The sequence below is a fragment of the Manacus vitellinus genome, unplaced genomic scaffold (genome assembly GCF_001715985.3).
Source record: "Manacus vitellinus isolate BGI_N305 unplaced genomic scaffold, ASM171598v3 scaffold_1_pilon, whole genome shotgun sequence".
In the NCBI taxonomy this organism is placed as follows: Eukaryota; Metazoa; Chordata; class Aves; order Passeriformes; family Pipridae; genus Manacus; species Manacus vitellinus.
In genome coordinates, this window is record NW_021939396.1 from 47321934 (window position 1) to 47339421 (window position 17488).

Below are 17488 nucleotides of genomic sequence, written 5' to 3' on the forward strand. Positions count from 1 at the left end.
TGCACATCTGTAATACCGTATTCCAACCCTCTCTTTTTTTAACCTGCACAACTGGAAAGATACCAGCATAATTCTTAAGTTGCCTACTTCTCTTGGCAACCTTTTGAGGTCTGTTTTGGATTGAACTCCACAGAATCTTAGTATACGCAAAGTATGTATGTATTTAGCTGCTATACCTTCTCCTTCCCCACCACCATAACAAGGAAGGAAGTTCAAGTTGGTAACGGCCACTCTCAGGCCTCCCCTCTACCTCACCAAATTTGCCACTCTATACAGACAATTTTTATTTAATTTCCTTAAAACTTACTATGGAGATTAGAAGACACTATTAAAACAGAGAAATTTCAGAATTAAATCTGCAGTAGAACATAAAATAACAATAGCAGAATTTCCTAAAATTTAGATCACCTGCACCTCCAGGCTCTATCACAACTCAGGGTACTTCTCTGCAATGATTCAGATACTAAGGCCTCCCAATTACCACCCAACACATCTCCACTACTGCTATGCTTCTTCAAAGATAATTTCCCAATCCCACTTCAAGTCTTCTTTGCAGTGGCCCATCACTGAACTAGAGGAGATTTGCTAGAGTGAGAGCTGCCTTACAACAGAGCTGGAAGGCAGCCCTCACATCTCAGTCTGTCTCCTTACAAAGATATTTGAACAAGGCAATCATTTACTGACCACAAGTAAAAAAGTATCCATGCTATAGCTTTTAATAAGAAAACTAATATGGGCATTCACTCTGGAAAGCAAAACTATGATTACTGTGAGCTTCCATCAAAGTAGACAGAAATGGAAGTAACGAAAGCAAAATTTCAGAGGATTGATTTTAATACTGCATCACTTAACTGTGCAGTGAAGGACCCAGGGAAATTCTGATCATTTGTTCAAACCCGGAAGCTGAACTTACAAGAAAACCTTGGCAATTCAAGCAAATAATCTTGTTCCCTGTGGTCATCCAGGTTTCAAGAGATGTATGCAGAAACGTGACACAGAATACTCAAGAACCAGAGCCTAGGTCCAGCAGACTGGTACAGTAAACACTACCCACTTCTAATTAAGAAAATAGGTGACTATGGTCATTTACACACATACAAAAAAAAAAAGTAACCCCTGAAAAGTGGATCGTTACTCAGTAACTCTTCGGAGCCAGAACTGCACACTGAGTTGAAGGCTCTGCTAGTAAAAATATAATCAGATCATTCAGTGCACCAGATACCACATATTTGGCCTCCAGGTGGGTCATGACCCCAGAGACTTTAAAGGAGAGGAACTGAACTGGAGGATGAGGGAGGGGGTGAGTGTTGTTGTTATGGCTTAAAGCAATTTCACAATTACCTGATAGTGAATGATGAATCTGATGCAAACACCCTCCATTAAGTCAGCTCTATCAAGTCCTTACTTTGTGTTTAACCTAATAATGTAATTGTGTCCTCCAAAACACATAATCTGGCTTCTGATCTGGCCTAACCCCACAGGAAAGTTTCTCTTCAAAGGAAAAGAAAGCAAGTTCCTTCACAAAGGCACTGCTGGGCCCAGCATAGCTCCTGTATCTGAAAGGGTTATCTCAGGCAAAGAGAGACCAGGCATCTCTTTGCACTGTAGAATTGTTTGAAAACTGGTTGCTTCAGGTACAACTAGCATTTTTTATTTTTTACATCATTCTCATTCAGTTTCTGGTAGTATTATTTTTCCCATTAGAGCATCACTAGGATGTATCATGAACATGCACGGAGCAGAAAGGATGTCAATTAATAGCGACAAAAACAAATGTATACGCTAATTGCAAGTGTAGACTTCAAAGTCAGAAGTCCATGTACAGCATTAACTGTAACATTCAGTGGAGAAGACCTATGTGTGAGTCAATACAAGACTGCAAGATGGAGTACTCTCCTTAACAGGTCCATTATCTCACAGCCTTTGTAAGATCCCTTCCTTCCCCCCAGTCCTTTCAAGATCCTGAGATTCTGACCCTGCTTTTGTCTTGGTTAGGGATATTTACACTCAATTTTAAAAGAGCTTACAATCTTATGTTGCAAGTGACAAATAACTTGTTCACGACATCTTTCAAGAAAAATGAATTAGTAGTTTGCATTGACTCTATTTACAGTGCAGTTTCCTTTCATTTTTATTTTTCATTTTATTTTGAAGAAAATATTGTTAGCATCCAATACGATTTAGAACCTCCTCTTTCAGTCAGATGTTGCCACTGCTATGTCAGAGGAATGGGAAAGATCAAGAACACCTATTTTTTCCTGACAAGGTTCTTCCTCTTAATGTTCAATAGTATCTGTACTTGGAGTATTACATCAGATTATCTGGAATTTGGACAATTTTCTTGGACAGAGAGAGGCAAATGCATACAAAACAGAGCTACATGCAGGATGGTGGAACAGGGCAGCTGTTTGCCCACAATATGAAACAGAAAGCAAATCAAAAGTGGTGTTAACATGGAGGCTGCTATGCTCGTATTGCTCCATCCCTTCCACACCAAGACTATTCCCACAGTCCTCAGACACAGCTCACAAAACAATAAACGTAATAGAGGTAAAATTAACACCTGAATACAGGATGGTGTTACTAAGTTGAATTTATATTAATGTAGCCATCAATTTTGAAGCACCCCCAAATACTACAAAAATGAAGTCTGGATTACATTTTTAAAAAATCAGTGATCTAGGAGGTTTTTAGTTTCGCAGAATAAACTAGCAGTGATCACAAAATCATAGAATCATAGAGTCAAAAAATATATTGAGAGGTGCAATGGTACAAAAGTTAAGCTCAAGTTGAGCAAGTTAAGCTCAAGTTTTACAAAATGGCAGCTCAATATTTTTAAGTTACAAGGTCAGCACTTGTGTTTATTGCCTAACATAGTGCATATTCCTTCATCTTTTAAATGTTCTGATAATACCCTCTCAGAATCTTTAGCTGTGATCTTTTTCGAAGCCTGAGGTTTTAAAACACTATTTTAGAGTTAAGTCTGTATAGTTAGAATCAAACTACATAAATCTAAAACCCAGAAGTCAGCTCTTCTTATCCCCAAAATGGAGCTCGAAGTCATTTGACAAGATTGGTGCACATGAGACTTTGTGAGAAGAACTGTAAAGACCTTGCTTTACTTTTTTCCAGGTTATGGCTCTCACTCAGAAAAAAAGATTCCAAGTATGTTGAACTCTTATGGAACAGTGTAGTCTGTGCACTGGGGATGCTCAACACATTCCTCTAGCGAGGACTGAGATGATTTAAGATTAAGAGTGTGCTGCCAAACTTCATTTGTTGCCCTTTCCTCAGAAAACAGATGCAACAAGCAGATGAAAGAAAACACGTGATCTCACTACTTCATGTATATAAACTCACCTACATTGACTACACAATACATAAAAATTATGGAGAACTAGTTTCTGTGAATAAATGATGCTATGCTAGAAGCATTTAAAGTAATATATGCCTGCCTGGATATGGTGAACTACATGAAAAAAATACTACAAAGAGACTGGAACATTAATGGAGCAAAACTGTAGCTGATACCATTTGGTGTGGTACTTGAAAAAAGGAATGTTTTCTGATGACTATTTTAAATGCATAGCTCGTTTTCATGGGCAAAGGGTGACTTATGCAAATGAGCATTCGTGTGTAAAAAGGCACTATATGTTCTGTCACCAGTAACATGCACCCATACATTAATACTGTCTCTTCTACACTCCCATTCACTCACTTGCATCTATTTACACAACCCTCCCCTCCATCCCAAGCTTTTGTGAATATAACATTTACCTAATTATTCCTCGTCTGCCTTCCTACTATGGAAAAAGGAACTTAATTAGAAACCATAAATAAACCATATTTTGTATTTATAGTATTAAAAAATATATATCCTTTTTAGTTTTCTCCCATTGCATCCCCTACTGTTATCATCGAAATGTCAAAGATACAGGGTTGTAGACAATGACAAAAAGTAACTGTCTGATCATAAAGGTAATGAAAGAGTAGAAGCCTTAACAAAAATTGAATTGCCAGTAACACAAAAAGAAATATTCATTAGTATATAACTAAGAATGAGAAGATTATATAGTTAACTACAAACCTTACATGTGTAGGTCTATATCCTTCATGATATAAAAGCTTTCAGGAGTTAATTATGTGGATCTAGCCTATTTAGACTGCACAAAAAAATCACTAAGGAGCACTGTTGAAAATCTCAGCCTGCTTCCTTAAAACATGCATGCTCATACATAGCTTTCTCCACTTATGTTCTCTGCCCTAAATCAATATGACTGTTCACCACATTATTAATGTCAGTGCAATACAACCAAATCAGTAATGGCCCTTAATCCTAGCTGTAGGGTCAAGGCATATTTTTACTGTGTAATTTTGATTTTGCACTTAGTTATTCTTCTAACAACTTAGCATGTTAGCACAGACAGGTAGTTATGCATTTGAACCACCTCTGCGCCCAGCAAGATCAGAGAGCAGATCCTCCTGGAAACAGGCACATGGAAAATAAGGAGGTGACCCGTGACAACCAACATGGCTTCACTTAGGGCAAATTGTGCCTGAAATTTGGTGACCTTCTACATCAGTAGAAGGTAACCCTACAATGGGGTTACCATGGTGAAAAGGGATGTCATCCAAAGGGACCTCAACAGACTTGAGAGGTGATTCCATGCAAACCTCATGACATTCAACAAGGGCAAGTGTAAGTTCCTGCACATGGATTGGGGCAAACCCAGACATAAACACAGGCTGGGTGAAGAATGGATTGAAAGTGCCCACAAGCAGAAGCATCTGGAAATTTTGGTGGACAAGAAGCTCAGCACGACCCAGTCACGTGCTCTCACAGCCCAGAAAGCCAACTGTATCCTGGGCTGCATCAAAAGAAGCACAGTCTGCAGGTCGAAGGAGGTGAATCGGCCCTTCTCCTTTACCCTTGTGAGACTCCACCTGGAGAAGTGTGTCCAGTTCTGGAGCCCCCAACACAGAAAAGATATGGACCTTGTGGATCAAGTCCAGAGGAAGGCTGTGAAGATCAGAGGCCTGAAGCACTTCTACTGTGAGAAAAGACTGAGAGAGTTGAAGCTGTTCATTCTGGAGAAGGCTCAAGGCAGACCTCCAGCATCCTAAAGGGGCCTAGAAGAAAGCTCGAGAGGGACTTTTACAAGGATATGAAGTGATAAAACAAGGAGTGGCTTTAAACTGAAAGAGGATAGAGTTAGGTTAGACATTAGGAAGAAATTCTTCACTATGAAGGTGGTGAGGCACTGAAACAGGTTGCTCAGAGAAGCTGTGGATGCCCCATTCCTGAAAATGTTCACGGCCAGGCTGGATGGGGCTCTGAGCAACCTGCTCTAGTGTAAGGTGTCCCTGCCCAAGGCAGGAGGGCTGGAACTACGTGATCTTTAAGGTCTCTTCCAACGCAATCCATTCTGTGATTCCATGAATTCATTCAGCTATCACTCTTAATAACACAAAAGATAAAATTAATGTAGTATATAAGCAGTTAACGTTATAACATAAGCCCAAAGTTGTTTCCCAAATAATGTATTCAAAATTGGTAACTGTTCCCAAATCCAACATATTTTTATTGAAACTTTACTATTTTTATATACTTTTCATACATGTACAGTCATTCGCTGACAACACATACTCTGTTAATACACAGATCTTACTGCAAGCTATTAGCTAACAATTATATTACCAATTAAAAAAAAATATTCAGAAGTATTAGAGACAAAATCTATTTATGTAGTTTACAATAATCTATAAAGTAAACTATATCGTCTCAGATGCATCAGTTGATTTAAAGCTTTGTTTTCAATGGAGATTTAAAGTTTCTTTCAATGGAACATTGTTTAATATTACACCATTTTAAAAAAATAATTTCTATGACTGGGAAGCTCAGTGAATAGTCTTATTATATCTTTCTAAATATGAAACACAAGCCCATGCTTGTCAACCATTTTAATGCTGGTAATTATCCCTAATTGCTGTTATGAATTATTTTTTGGATTTTTTTGTTTGTTTTTTTTCTGAGGGGTTGCTTTTATCTTGAGAAAGTGACAGGGGAAGTTACCAGTGTTTCAAAAGAGCCATATAATGCCATAAAAAGGAGCATTATAATGGCATCTCAATTGGCACTGCTCATGAAAAAGAAAGGGATGATGACCTATTAAGCATATGTGGTCTGGGTACGTAGAAGATGAGCACTTCACCTACAATCCCAAGCACACTTTGAATGCTTTCTCAATGAATTTTCTGACCAAATCTTCAACACGACTGGACTAACAAAGACCACCATATGAAGCTAATGATATTAAAGTAATTTCCAACCACTGAGTCTGCTCAACTTCTTTGTGTTCATTTTTTTCCCTGCAAATTCTCTCTAACTGCTTCTCCTGTAGTTCCTTCACCACTCAGTACTGTAAGTACATATTCACCTGCCTGGTGTTGTTTTCAATAGGACTGTGGATTAGGACTGTGCATTATGGCTTAGCAAACCATGTAACTAAATTACTGTAAATTCCTGGGCCACTAGGATGCCAAAATTTAAGTTTTAAACATCATAGCTTATGCTATTTATATATTGCAGGCACAAGCTACCATTTATATAGGAATTTATGCTTGACATTTTTAAAGTTTTTTAACCAAGGTGATGCTATTTTATAGGAAAGCAGCAAAAAATTCACTACTAAGATATAGAAAATAGAAGTTAAAATGTAATCCATTCTGACACATCTCAACATCAGACTTTAAAGTAGAGCATTAACAAGAAAATTCTTAATAAAGATCATCCTAGGTATCTATGTCTGCAATAAAGGTGTTTTCCCCATGTTCTTCTCATTTAAAGTTTTCTCATGTGAAAGTGCTACTAAATAGGAGAGGCAAAGAAAATTTTACTGCAAGCAATATAAATGAATTGCTATTAATTTTGCAGAGATGTTACTTATTCTGAAAACTCTCAACTCTAAAAGCATGTACTAACTGACGCTAATAAAAATAAATCTTTTTGAATAATAGGCATAATGATAATACAGATTATATTAGCTCTTAAAACTTTCCAAACAAAGATGACCCAATTCTTCAGGAATATCCACTTAGTAATTTCTTTTTCCACAGAATTCATTTTATCTGGTGCATGTTCTGGTTTTTGACAGCTATAATAGGGTAAAAATGAAACACTGGAGTAAAACTTTGTTAACTTCAACCTTTTATTTTGCTACAAGTAATTTTTTCCCCATCCCAAAGCTGGCAGAGTTGGAGATGTACCATGGCAGTTCTTCAAATACGCAACCTGAAAGTAATTTCAGGGTTACCAATTAAAAAAAAAAAAAGGAAAAAAAATGGTCTCTGCAGTCAGAGTGCATCCATGATTCTGTATAAAAGATAACACCCTGCATCCAAATGCCTCTCACATGTCATTTCCCTCATCTGTAAAGTGCATAGTCCTGCCAAAAGCACCATCAACTTTTGTTCCTCTCCCTCTGCAGGAAGGTTATTAAACAAATCCCTAACACAGATTTCTAGATTGAAAAATAAAATTAAATCAAGGTGAAATAAAGTCAGTCTTAAGTAATCAAACTAGCCTTCACTAATGCACTTGGATAGAAGGTTAGGTAAGTTGTTCGTTCCTCACATTCTCTGAAAAATTACTGTTTTCCTCCCTAGAGCCCTGTCTGAAAACAAGGAAAGCCTGAAAGATAAATCTTCTTTAGTTTACAAGGCTTGGAAACTATCATCCCTAAAACGGAACCAGCAAAGGTGGAAACGAGACCCTCTTCTTTTGCAGAGGGTTGTGTCAAAATGTCTATCAAGTCCACTCAGAGCACATTCCTGCGCAGCTCTTCCAAAAACACCATCTTCAAATAAGTCAAAATGATCGTGTTTCTGCTCTTTTGAACTCTAAATATGTTTTAGAAAGGAACAAACAAGTATTTTCTTATCTGAAGTTTCCATGTAGTCTCTAGACAGAGAGGCATATGTAACACTGTTCTTCTGCAGTCACTCTTAGCCCATGATGCAGTGACAAGAAAAAAACCCAACACAGCGAAGCCAGCTGCTTTCATGGCCATTTCTATGCAAATAGCAAAGCAGTGTACAAACCCTGCACTGGTCAAAACCATAACTATCAGCTTAAACCTACAAGTAATGTCAATTTAATACAATTCGGACATTTTTTGCAACTTCTCTGCTGCTGAGAAACAGTATCTAAACTGCTCATAGAATTTCTATTTGAAAAACCAACGAACTTCTCATACATAATTTTAGTGGAAATGAACTTCCAAGTGTGGAGTGCTTTGTAGAGTTCTTTCTTTTCCACAACATGTGTTTGTCATGTGTCAAAGCTGACTCTACTTTCTCCCCTCCCCAGAATACCACAAATTCCTCTATAAAATAAACAAAGCTCTGCCCAGAATCTCTGAAATTACCAGAGGCAACCCCGTTTGAGATCACAGATGCACATCATTACTGGGCCTTCTGCAACATCCCAGATTTTAGTTAGGATGAAATTTGCAAGGAACGGGTAATCAACAGAACAAAACTGGAACATCATTTTCAAGGATATATCTAAAAAGAAGAGTTTTGACATTCAAACTACATTTTCTAGATACTTAGGAATCCCAAAATGTATTTGTAGGATAAACGTCCACAAAAGACATTTTTATAATGCCATTTACGTCAAAAAAAGAGCCCCACCTTTATCTTTACTCCAAACAGAAATGCAAAAATTCAAAATGACATACTATTAACACTTAGTAGGAGAAGAAAGTAATTTTCTATTTCTAATGCTTATCTTCTGCTGTGATGCAACTCATCAGCCATCCAGAAAAATTGTGTATGGGAGTTTTGATCATATGGGGGTTATAATCATAAAATCCTTGACTTCTTGTAGACATTATATGTGCTTCTCTACTTTCTTTTCTCCCAAAAGTATTAATGTTGTTTACAGGCTGAGCTTAATTTACCTGCAACTTAATTTACATGCTAGCAGAGGCAATCCTGATTCCCAAAGCTGCTATTGTGGTTTAATGAGTCAGCAACACAAAATATTCACAGTTTCTATGCATTCTTGACAGCATGCATATAAAACTTCCAGTAAATCCTGATACTCAAGAAACTAGGGCTCAAAATATTTCTCTGTGACTGTTGCCACAGCAGGTTATAAATTTTATGCATAAAGCTGTCCCTGTGGGCTACAATCCACTTGAAAGGAAAAAAACCAACCAAACACCAGATAAATAAACACTTCATAGATACAGAACATTTTTTTTCTGGTAAACGAGTAAAAAAATCTTAAAAACCCATATAAATTAATTTTACATACTTTAAGTAGTTAAATTCTGGAATTGCAAATAAAATTAAGAATTATAGCACAATATGTACTTATCTAAGCAGTTTTATTAGACAGTTTATTTTATATAGCCCTTAATTTTATATAGATATATATATAAAATATGATAGTCATTATCTACAGGGATAAAGCTAAAAATAGGCTCAAAGAGACATCTCATTGAATTTCTATAGCAAATGCTAGTCCAACCTCATTGATAAGTATATCACCTTAGTCCTTTCTTCATTTGTTATTGCCTTATTGCACAAGCATGAAGCTGAAGCCTAGAAAGTCAAAGTTATGGTCTGACCTTCCATCTCTATCCTATCTGGCTGCTCCCTTGTGTACCCCTCAAACACACATGCTATCATTTCCTGATGAGTTTAGAAGGGGTTATCAGGAGAATTTCAAGACATGTGTCAGTTTTGTAGTAACCTGAATGCTATACAAACATCTTCTCTGTTTAATAGACGATTTGTATTTTAGTAGGTTTATCCATTCCCAACTTTATTTGTTTAAAGGTGCCTTAACCTTGATGTAAATCAATGCTAAGCATCTGTTAGAGTACTTCTGAAGAGTTTAAAAATTAAGCTCAACAAGGAGCTATAGGTTTTACAGCAAGCAGGTTTCCTTCAAAAATAAACCAAACCTACTTGTCAACTTTTTTGCTCCTTTTCCTCCACCCCTTTCTTTTTCACTCTTGTTATAGAGTCCTTTTAAAGATCATGATGAAACCCCGGGTTAGTCACTATAAAAACGGCACCACTGCTGGCTCCCAAGCACCTTTTTCTTCCTAAACAACAATGAGTGTTTGCGTAAGACAGTAAGGCCAAAGACTCGGAGGCCCCGGGCTGTGCCTTGCAGCAACCCCCCCCTTTCAAAGGAAAACAAAAAGCACTGAACCTTTTCTGCCACATGCCCAGTCCTTCCCCCACCAACTCTGTGGTGAAGACAGCCATTATTACATTTCCTTGCGGGTTATTTACAAGGTCTTGGCTCTGACATTGATTTCTTATCTGTTTCTATGACAAATGTTAAGTGTTAATAAGCTGTCCTTTTAAAGAAAGATAATGCTAAACAAATTATAGGAATTAATTACCCCAAACCTATTCTTTTCTGGTTTTTGGTTTGGTTTTTGGTTTGGTTTTTTTTGTGAGCACTGAAACAAGAACACCAAAAATTACTCAAGACCAGAAAAAACCCACACTTTCTTTTAAACAATTACTAAGTATCAGCAGATTAAAAGTTACAGTTTGAGCCAGGCAATACTTTGAAAATCAAAAGCAAATTTATCAGGGAATATAGAATAACTGGGCAGGTGCAGCTCCCTAAGGAGTAGCTTTTTAAATCATAAATGAAGATTTTACCTTTTACTTTTTCAAATATTTTGCTCATGGTATAAATTTTAGGATAAAAGGTAAAAGCTCAGAAATCTTTTCAGAGCCATTAAAATGATAAACATTTGAGATTCCCAAAGTACACTTCTACTCTAACTGTCCTTTCAGACCCGCATTGACTGCACTATAATAGCTGCCAACATTTGGTGAGGATTAGCCTTTCATTTAGACAAAAGCAAGCATTCCTTAGCTAAATCAGCACTTTTTGCCATCAGACTCATAAAACCTTTTCACAACACAGATTTTCAAGAGAATCCTTTAGGGTTTTAGGATGCTGCTCCTTTTACTAAGTAACAAAATACACCCCAGGGTGTCTCATTGACCGCACTCAGCTGTCCTTTGACCTCTGCAATTGTTTAGCCTAACTTCAGGGCCACAGAATCTGCCTCCCCCCTATCAAAAAGGCTAATGTTGCTTCCTCCTAGCACCTGGCGAAGCAAGATCCTAGAGGTTCCCCCCCTCTTCCAGACTTATATCATATTCCAGATGTTGCCAGGCAGGCAGGTTTTGGGAACCCACAAGCGCCACTCAGAACCCGGGCTGTGGCCATGACCCGCTTGCTCCGCTCAGGGCTGCCCTTGCCCCAGGGATACAACAGGTCATAAAGCAGGAATAGATCTTCAGCCTTCTGGGTACGCTGGCTATTTAAATGCAACAAGAAACTATGTGAGCCCAATATTGTGTACTGAGACAAGCCTCCCCCCTTGTAGAAGTCAGGAAAAAGAAGACGTGTGAGAATCTCAGTTGGAAGCACAAATCTATCCCAATCATTACAAAGATCTGCATTCTTCTTCCCATTTGTTTTAAACCCTTTGAGAGGACAAATAAACAAACAAACATTCACCCTCCAAGAGCATAAAGCATATATTTAGCTAGTGGTTTAGGTATTTGCAGAGCCTCTAAGTAAAACAGCAGAAGAAAATTGTTACAGCTTCAAAAGAACTGTCATTAAATAATGAAATTTACCTCATTGTGAATACATAAGAAAAAATGGAAGCACAAATCAGCCCTCTCTGGTGAAAGCTGTTCAATTATATGAACTGGATTTCAAGATTTTTTTTTTAAGAACTTGGATCTTTTATAGGCTTTAAGCAAAAATAAATTCATTATTTACAGTCCACATTGTTCCTAAAAGGCAGTTAATGGAAATAAAAGCACAGATGCTAAACACAAACACACAACTTATTGCCTATTAGGAAGTGTAAGTACGGTACCTCTCAGATTCCTTTTAACCTATCTGAAATGCAGTCATGATTAAAGGATGCAGCTAAGAGTTTGTGAAGCCTTGCTGCAAAGTCGTTTAAAACTCCAGAACACCTGAAAAATAAAAAGGGAGAAAAAAATTAGAATTACTCATGCCAGCATATAGTTTATAACAAGCCAACAAAACCTGCCTGTGGAAACCTGGTTCAGGGTGAAAATTGAACTGGGGTAGGGAAAGGAGGGCCAACCACTTCAAAAAGCACTTTTTTCTTTATAGAAATACTTGGTTGAAAATGCTTGGTTGCTTCTCTATATTCTACCAGAAGTACAAGCTTATCACAGAATTTGCACATTTTTGGCACTGCAGTCGTCACTATGACAGATTAGGAATTTAGCACATTAATATGAGAAAATTAACTGTTGCAGAAATATTTAGAAAAAGATTATAAAGTAGAAGTAATTATTTTACTACTCATTTAAAAAGAAGCAAACTAAATCGGTGAGGAGTTATCTACCTTGGAGATTAGTGTTCAAAATTAAATCTGATTTGGCTGTTTGCTCTTCTATCTGACTTTCCATAAAAGTATTGACGTGAAAACATAGCTAATAGAAATTGCAGTTTTTAAAAGAAAATACACCAGAAATACCCCGAGGAATGGCAAAAAATGGTATAGCAGGCAGGAGAGTAATGCCTAAACTGTACAGAATAGTAATTAACATAAAAAAAGGTTTAAATTAAGTTATCATTGACTGGACTTCGACAAAACTTTCTTAGGCAGACAAACTTGTTGGATTCCTCAATAGAAACAGACCATATTTTGACAAAAGATTTAAAGGAATTTTCTCTGTTGCTCACAAATGGGATTTTAAGGGTTTACTGCTGGGACTACAGCCACAGGCCCACTGTCAAAACCAGAACGCAGCTGTACACCTAGAATTCAAACTCCAGGTTTTAAAATTAAAGGCCTTTAAGCTTCCTCCCCTTCGTCTCATTTCCAAAAATCAGTCTGTTTAGGAGAGCAGCTATAACCTCTGGCTCAGGCAAGGTTTCAGGTAGGACTGCGGCGTTCTGAAGAAAGACGCTAAACAACTCTATTGGCAGGGAGCAGCGATGCTGCCCCGCCCTGTGCACCCCCGCTAACAGTGAACCCATCACAGATGGCCAACAAGGTTAACACACGCAGCTCCCCACCCAACTGTAGGGCTCTGCAGAGACTCCAACGATTGCAGAATGTCAGTAATCCAATTCCAACAGCTCCTGGCTCTGAAATTGGTATTTTTCAGACACGTGCTGAACATTTCACCTGCTAGTAATGACATTTTTGTATTTTCTTCTAATTACACTCAAAGCTAAGACCTTTGGCCCTAGGCCACAGACCTCTATTCAGGCTGCACACATTCTCTTAAAGGCCCTGATCCTTTGTTGTCACTCTCAGTCTTTCATCTATTATTTACATCCATTGAGAAGAGAGATACTCTACCATTTGTGAAGCTTTAAAGCTTCTAATCATCTTAATTTCTTCGCCTTTCAACCAGTGCTTCCCCTTATGGACCAATGCCAACAGTGTGACAAAATAATTTTTCAAGCCAAGATCCTCCTGGACCCTTCCCAAACCTTGACACACACTGGGCTGTAAGTGCCTTTTGTCCTTTGCCGGCTGCTTTTGCAAACACAGACCTTTGCTCAGCTTGGGGGTGGGGGGTAAGGACCTGCTTGTCAGTGGATTCGAGGGAGTTTTCTCAGGGTTTACATGTGGGCTTTTTTACACCACTTTCATTCTGTTAAAAAGTCTAACTCAATTAGTTCAGCTGCATCAGAGATGCAGTGAATCTTTAAAAACATTAAGTACCTTCTGAAACACCATCAGCTACAAATTTTAAGTTTACTTTTTTTTCCAAAAACTAAACTGTTGATATGCTGCTTTGGTTTTATACTGTTACATGCCCATTCAAAACGGACAGATTGTCACCTAATACTTAAGATACACAAAATATCACTAATTCTTTTCCTGATTATTTTGTCCTAACCTTACAATACAATCTAACAAAAAACCCCAAATTTCTTCATCTGATGTTGAGATCATCTCCTTCTGATCCTTTCTTATTTACAAATGAAGAAGGAAACAAACCAACTGCATTTTTGTCAAGATGCAGAAGTTCTCTTCAGAATTTGTCAGCCACCAATCTTCATTTGCAAGACCTGCAGAATCTGCTAACATATGATCTGCTAACATCTTGGCTCGTTCTTCCACTACCGTCTGGCTTACTTTTGATTTCTAACAGTGCTTCCTTGTTGTCTGTCCCCTCTGAAGATCCCCAACCCCCTTGTCTTTTCTTATTTTCACCATTTGCTTCAACTAGCAGTTCACTTGAGACTCATCCATCTTACAGTGCCTAAAGTGACAGTTGCTCTCAGGAAGGACCATACTGTTGAGTGAACAAAAGATAACATCACCTCTAAGAACTCGGGAAGAAATACAACTTCAACCCTAAGACACGGTTATCCTGCCAGACACAGCACCATAAACGTCTCCCAAGTGGAAAAAAAACCAAAACAAATGAAACCAAACCAAAAAAAACACCAAACCAAACCAAACCAAACGAAACCAACAACTGTGGAGAAAAGGAATCTGACACAATTAAAGGCCAAAAATAGTATCCTTTCTGTCCTGAGCTGCAGTCAGTGGTGTTGATGGCCTTTTTATTTTCCTTTTTTTTTTTTTTCCTAATACCCCATTGAAGAATTTTGTAGAATTTACCCATGATAAAATCAAGAGGCTCAGAGAGAATGGAGAAATTTCACACAAAAATTATTTTGGGATCCCACAGACTTGAATGGAGGAAGAAGGCCCTTTGGAACAGTTTCAGTAGAAGGTCACACAAGCCCTTCAACAAAACACAGACGTTACCTTGTTAAAATCTGCACATCCTACAGACCAGCTGTTGCTCAGTTAAATTCCACAGGAATTCAGAATCATCATGCAAGTCTGTGCCCTTGACAAATACATACAGTAACCAGAGTAAGATTACTTTAATGTCACAGCTGCTTGATAAATCTGCAATCTGCAGGTAACAGCCCCTCAGTGTTTTGACATTTGAGCACATATCAGTTAGAAAAAATTTAAATTTGAATGATGGATTTTCCAGCCAACACCCACATATCCATCTACAGAACAATGTCTGTTTCTAAATGAAAATCTGCCCTCTATGCCTAATAGGATTGAACTAAGATTGCTGACTTGAAATATGTCCAGAAATTCTCTATACAGTTGGTGGAATGGGACTTGTTGAAGTGAGAAGAGTCCTGGCTGTTGCTAGAAAACTCTTACTCAACAAAGGAAACGTGATATTAACTTCTCCCAGTAACATGCTCACAAAAGTGACACCACAGAAGTGACATCCCTTCTTTGCAGTGAGATGCAAAGAATTCCCTTGTCTCTCAGTAAAGCTTTAAACAGCATCTCATGTTCAGTTTTCAAACACTACAGGAAATAACCATCGTTAATAACCATCATTACAGTACATGAGATTGACAGCATGTGACATAAAAGCTAGAGTTGTAAAACAAAGACCAAGATAGGGGGCCTGTTAACCAAACATCTTCTGTTCAGTGTAAAGTCCGAGAAAAATCACAACATGGACTTCTTAAGCCTTATTTATTGATTGTATTTAGTCATATTTATTAATTTGTGATATGTCACGATTTTAGGTCCCTATTCTGATGTGGATTCTTTCTATTGCGCTGTCATAGCACAGACAACATCAAACCACCAGAGTAAATACAGAAGTAAGGTAAAAATACACCATTTTTAGATATAGGCTATTTTCCCACACTGTACCATTTTGGACATCCAATATAAGGAAAATAAACTAACAACCAGTTTGGTCCTTCCTAAAGAGAATCCCAACTCTGGACCTCACACCACCTTTAGAGTTCCTCTCTGAGCCACTGAGTGATCTGACACTGAAATCTTTGATAAAATATCATTCAATTGGGGAAAACACAAATAGGAAACTCTACAGAAGACCATTATTGATACATGATTGAAAGAGTTGTGTGCAAGACTCTGCTTTCCACCTCATGTGCCAGCCTGCTCAGTCACACATCACCCTGGAATTCCAGTACTCGGCAAATGTCAGAGTCCAAGGCACACTGCAACTACCAAGAAGAAAAGCAGTGAGAAGACTGAGTTTGGGAGATGTATAGGCACATTCTGCCATGGTATCTGAATCCAGTTTTCGCCACCAACTCTGCTGTACTTTGAGTGTCATGATGCCCAGAAAAACTTCCTGAAACTCCTTCCAACCCAAACAAATCAGAAATAAAGTCCGCACTTCACATCCTCACAGGAAAAACTCTTGAAAATATATAATGCTTTCATTCAAAATACTTGAAGATCTTGGCATCAGATATGGATGGAAAAAGTAGTAAACTGCATCCTGCCTTATAAAATCTGTACTCTGCACTCAAATAGGCTTCTTATCTTACATCCAGCCATGGATGTACATGGCTGGATCTCCAAATATTTATCCCAGTAGAGAGAAGTGTTTATAGTTAATATGCAATCCGTCTTCTGCATGCTGCTGCTTTTAAATAAAACAAAATGTGAGGTAAAAGGCCAAAACTACCAGAAAGAGCCCTAAATAAAAACTCCGACATTACAACCATTTTGCTAGAAGAGACAAGGTGTAAAATAGGTTATTGGAGTCAAACTCCCTATGGAATAGGGCAGGCCAAGGGTACTGATCCAAACAGCAGTGAATAGTAACACAACTGTTGGTGTTAATGTGTTTAGGAGCTCCAGACTGCTTTGAAAATCTCTCATTTAATGAAAGTAACATTTTGCAGTTAAGTCAAACATTTTCACACGCATGTATATGAAATCAGTCCTCATTCAATGCAATTTTATCATGGAATAACTGAAATATTGATACTAAACTTACAGGTAACTTCTGTCATTACCATTAAGTTATTGACACTGAAACATGACCTTGAAATGACAGCTTCATTAATGCAAGTTTTACCAGGGAAGGTTTCAAAAAGCCCCGATTAAATTAACTACTTTTAAACACAATAGGATCAATATGTATGCAGAGAATGTACACCCCCATGGCAAGTTCTGCTTGCTTGATTGATCAAAAACAAAAAAAATCCTGTGGCTTTCCAGATCTCAGCTGGTGCCAGAAATCCACATAGAAAAAAAAAAATCCATCTAAATGAAACTCTGAAAAGGTTTACCCTTCACCAGTCTATTTGCACTTCAAAAACTCTTTAAGTCCTTCAGCTAAACCCCAGGGTTGAACCATTTCAAAAATGAGAGGGGGATGGCAATGATTTATTTTCCTTCTGTGCTCTGGACAGAGCTGTAAAATCTGCCTGCTGGTGTGCCTGTGTGCTATAGGCTTCTTTTCAGGAACCTTGGATATTTGCTCCTTTTAGAAATAACTCTGCCCAATTCCTTACTGCCCTTCATCTTCTTCAATCTGATGTAAGTACCATTTACAGAGTGAAATTTTGATTTTTGTGGACTGGCACGCAAGCTGATGAAGCTGAATCAGC

General features: G+C 37.9%; 1 protein-coding gene across 6 annotated transcripts in view; it reads right to left on the reverse strand.

Moving 5' to 3' along the window:
* Positions 1-17488, reverse strand: part of GREB1L (GREB1 like retinoic acid receptor coactivator) — a 137209-nt gene that overhangs the window by 66771 nt on the left and 52950 nt on the right. For all 6 annotated transcript variants that reach the window (XM_018081077.2, XM_018081061.2, XM_018081072.2 and 3 more), the window contains exon 2: positions 11940-12042. The gene's annotated coding sequence lies outside the window, so the exon portion shown is untranslated. The remainder of the gene's footprint in view (positions 1-11939; positions 12043-17488) is intronic.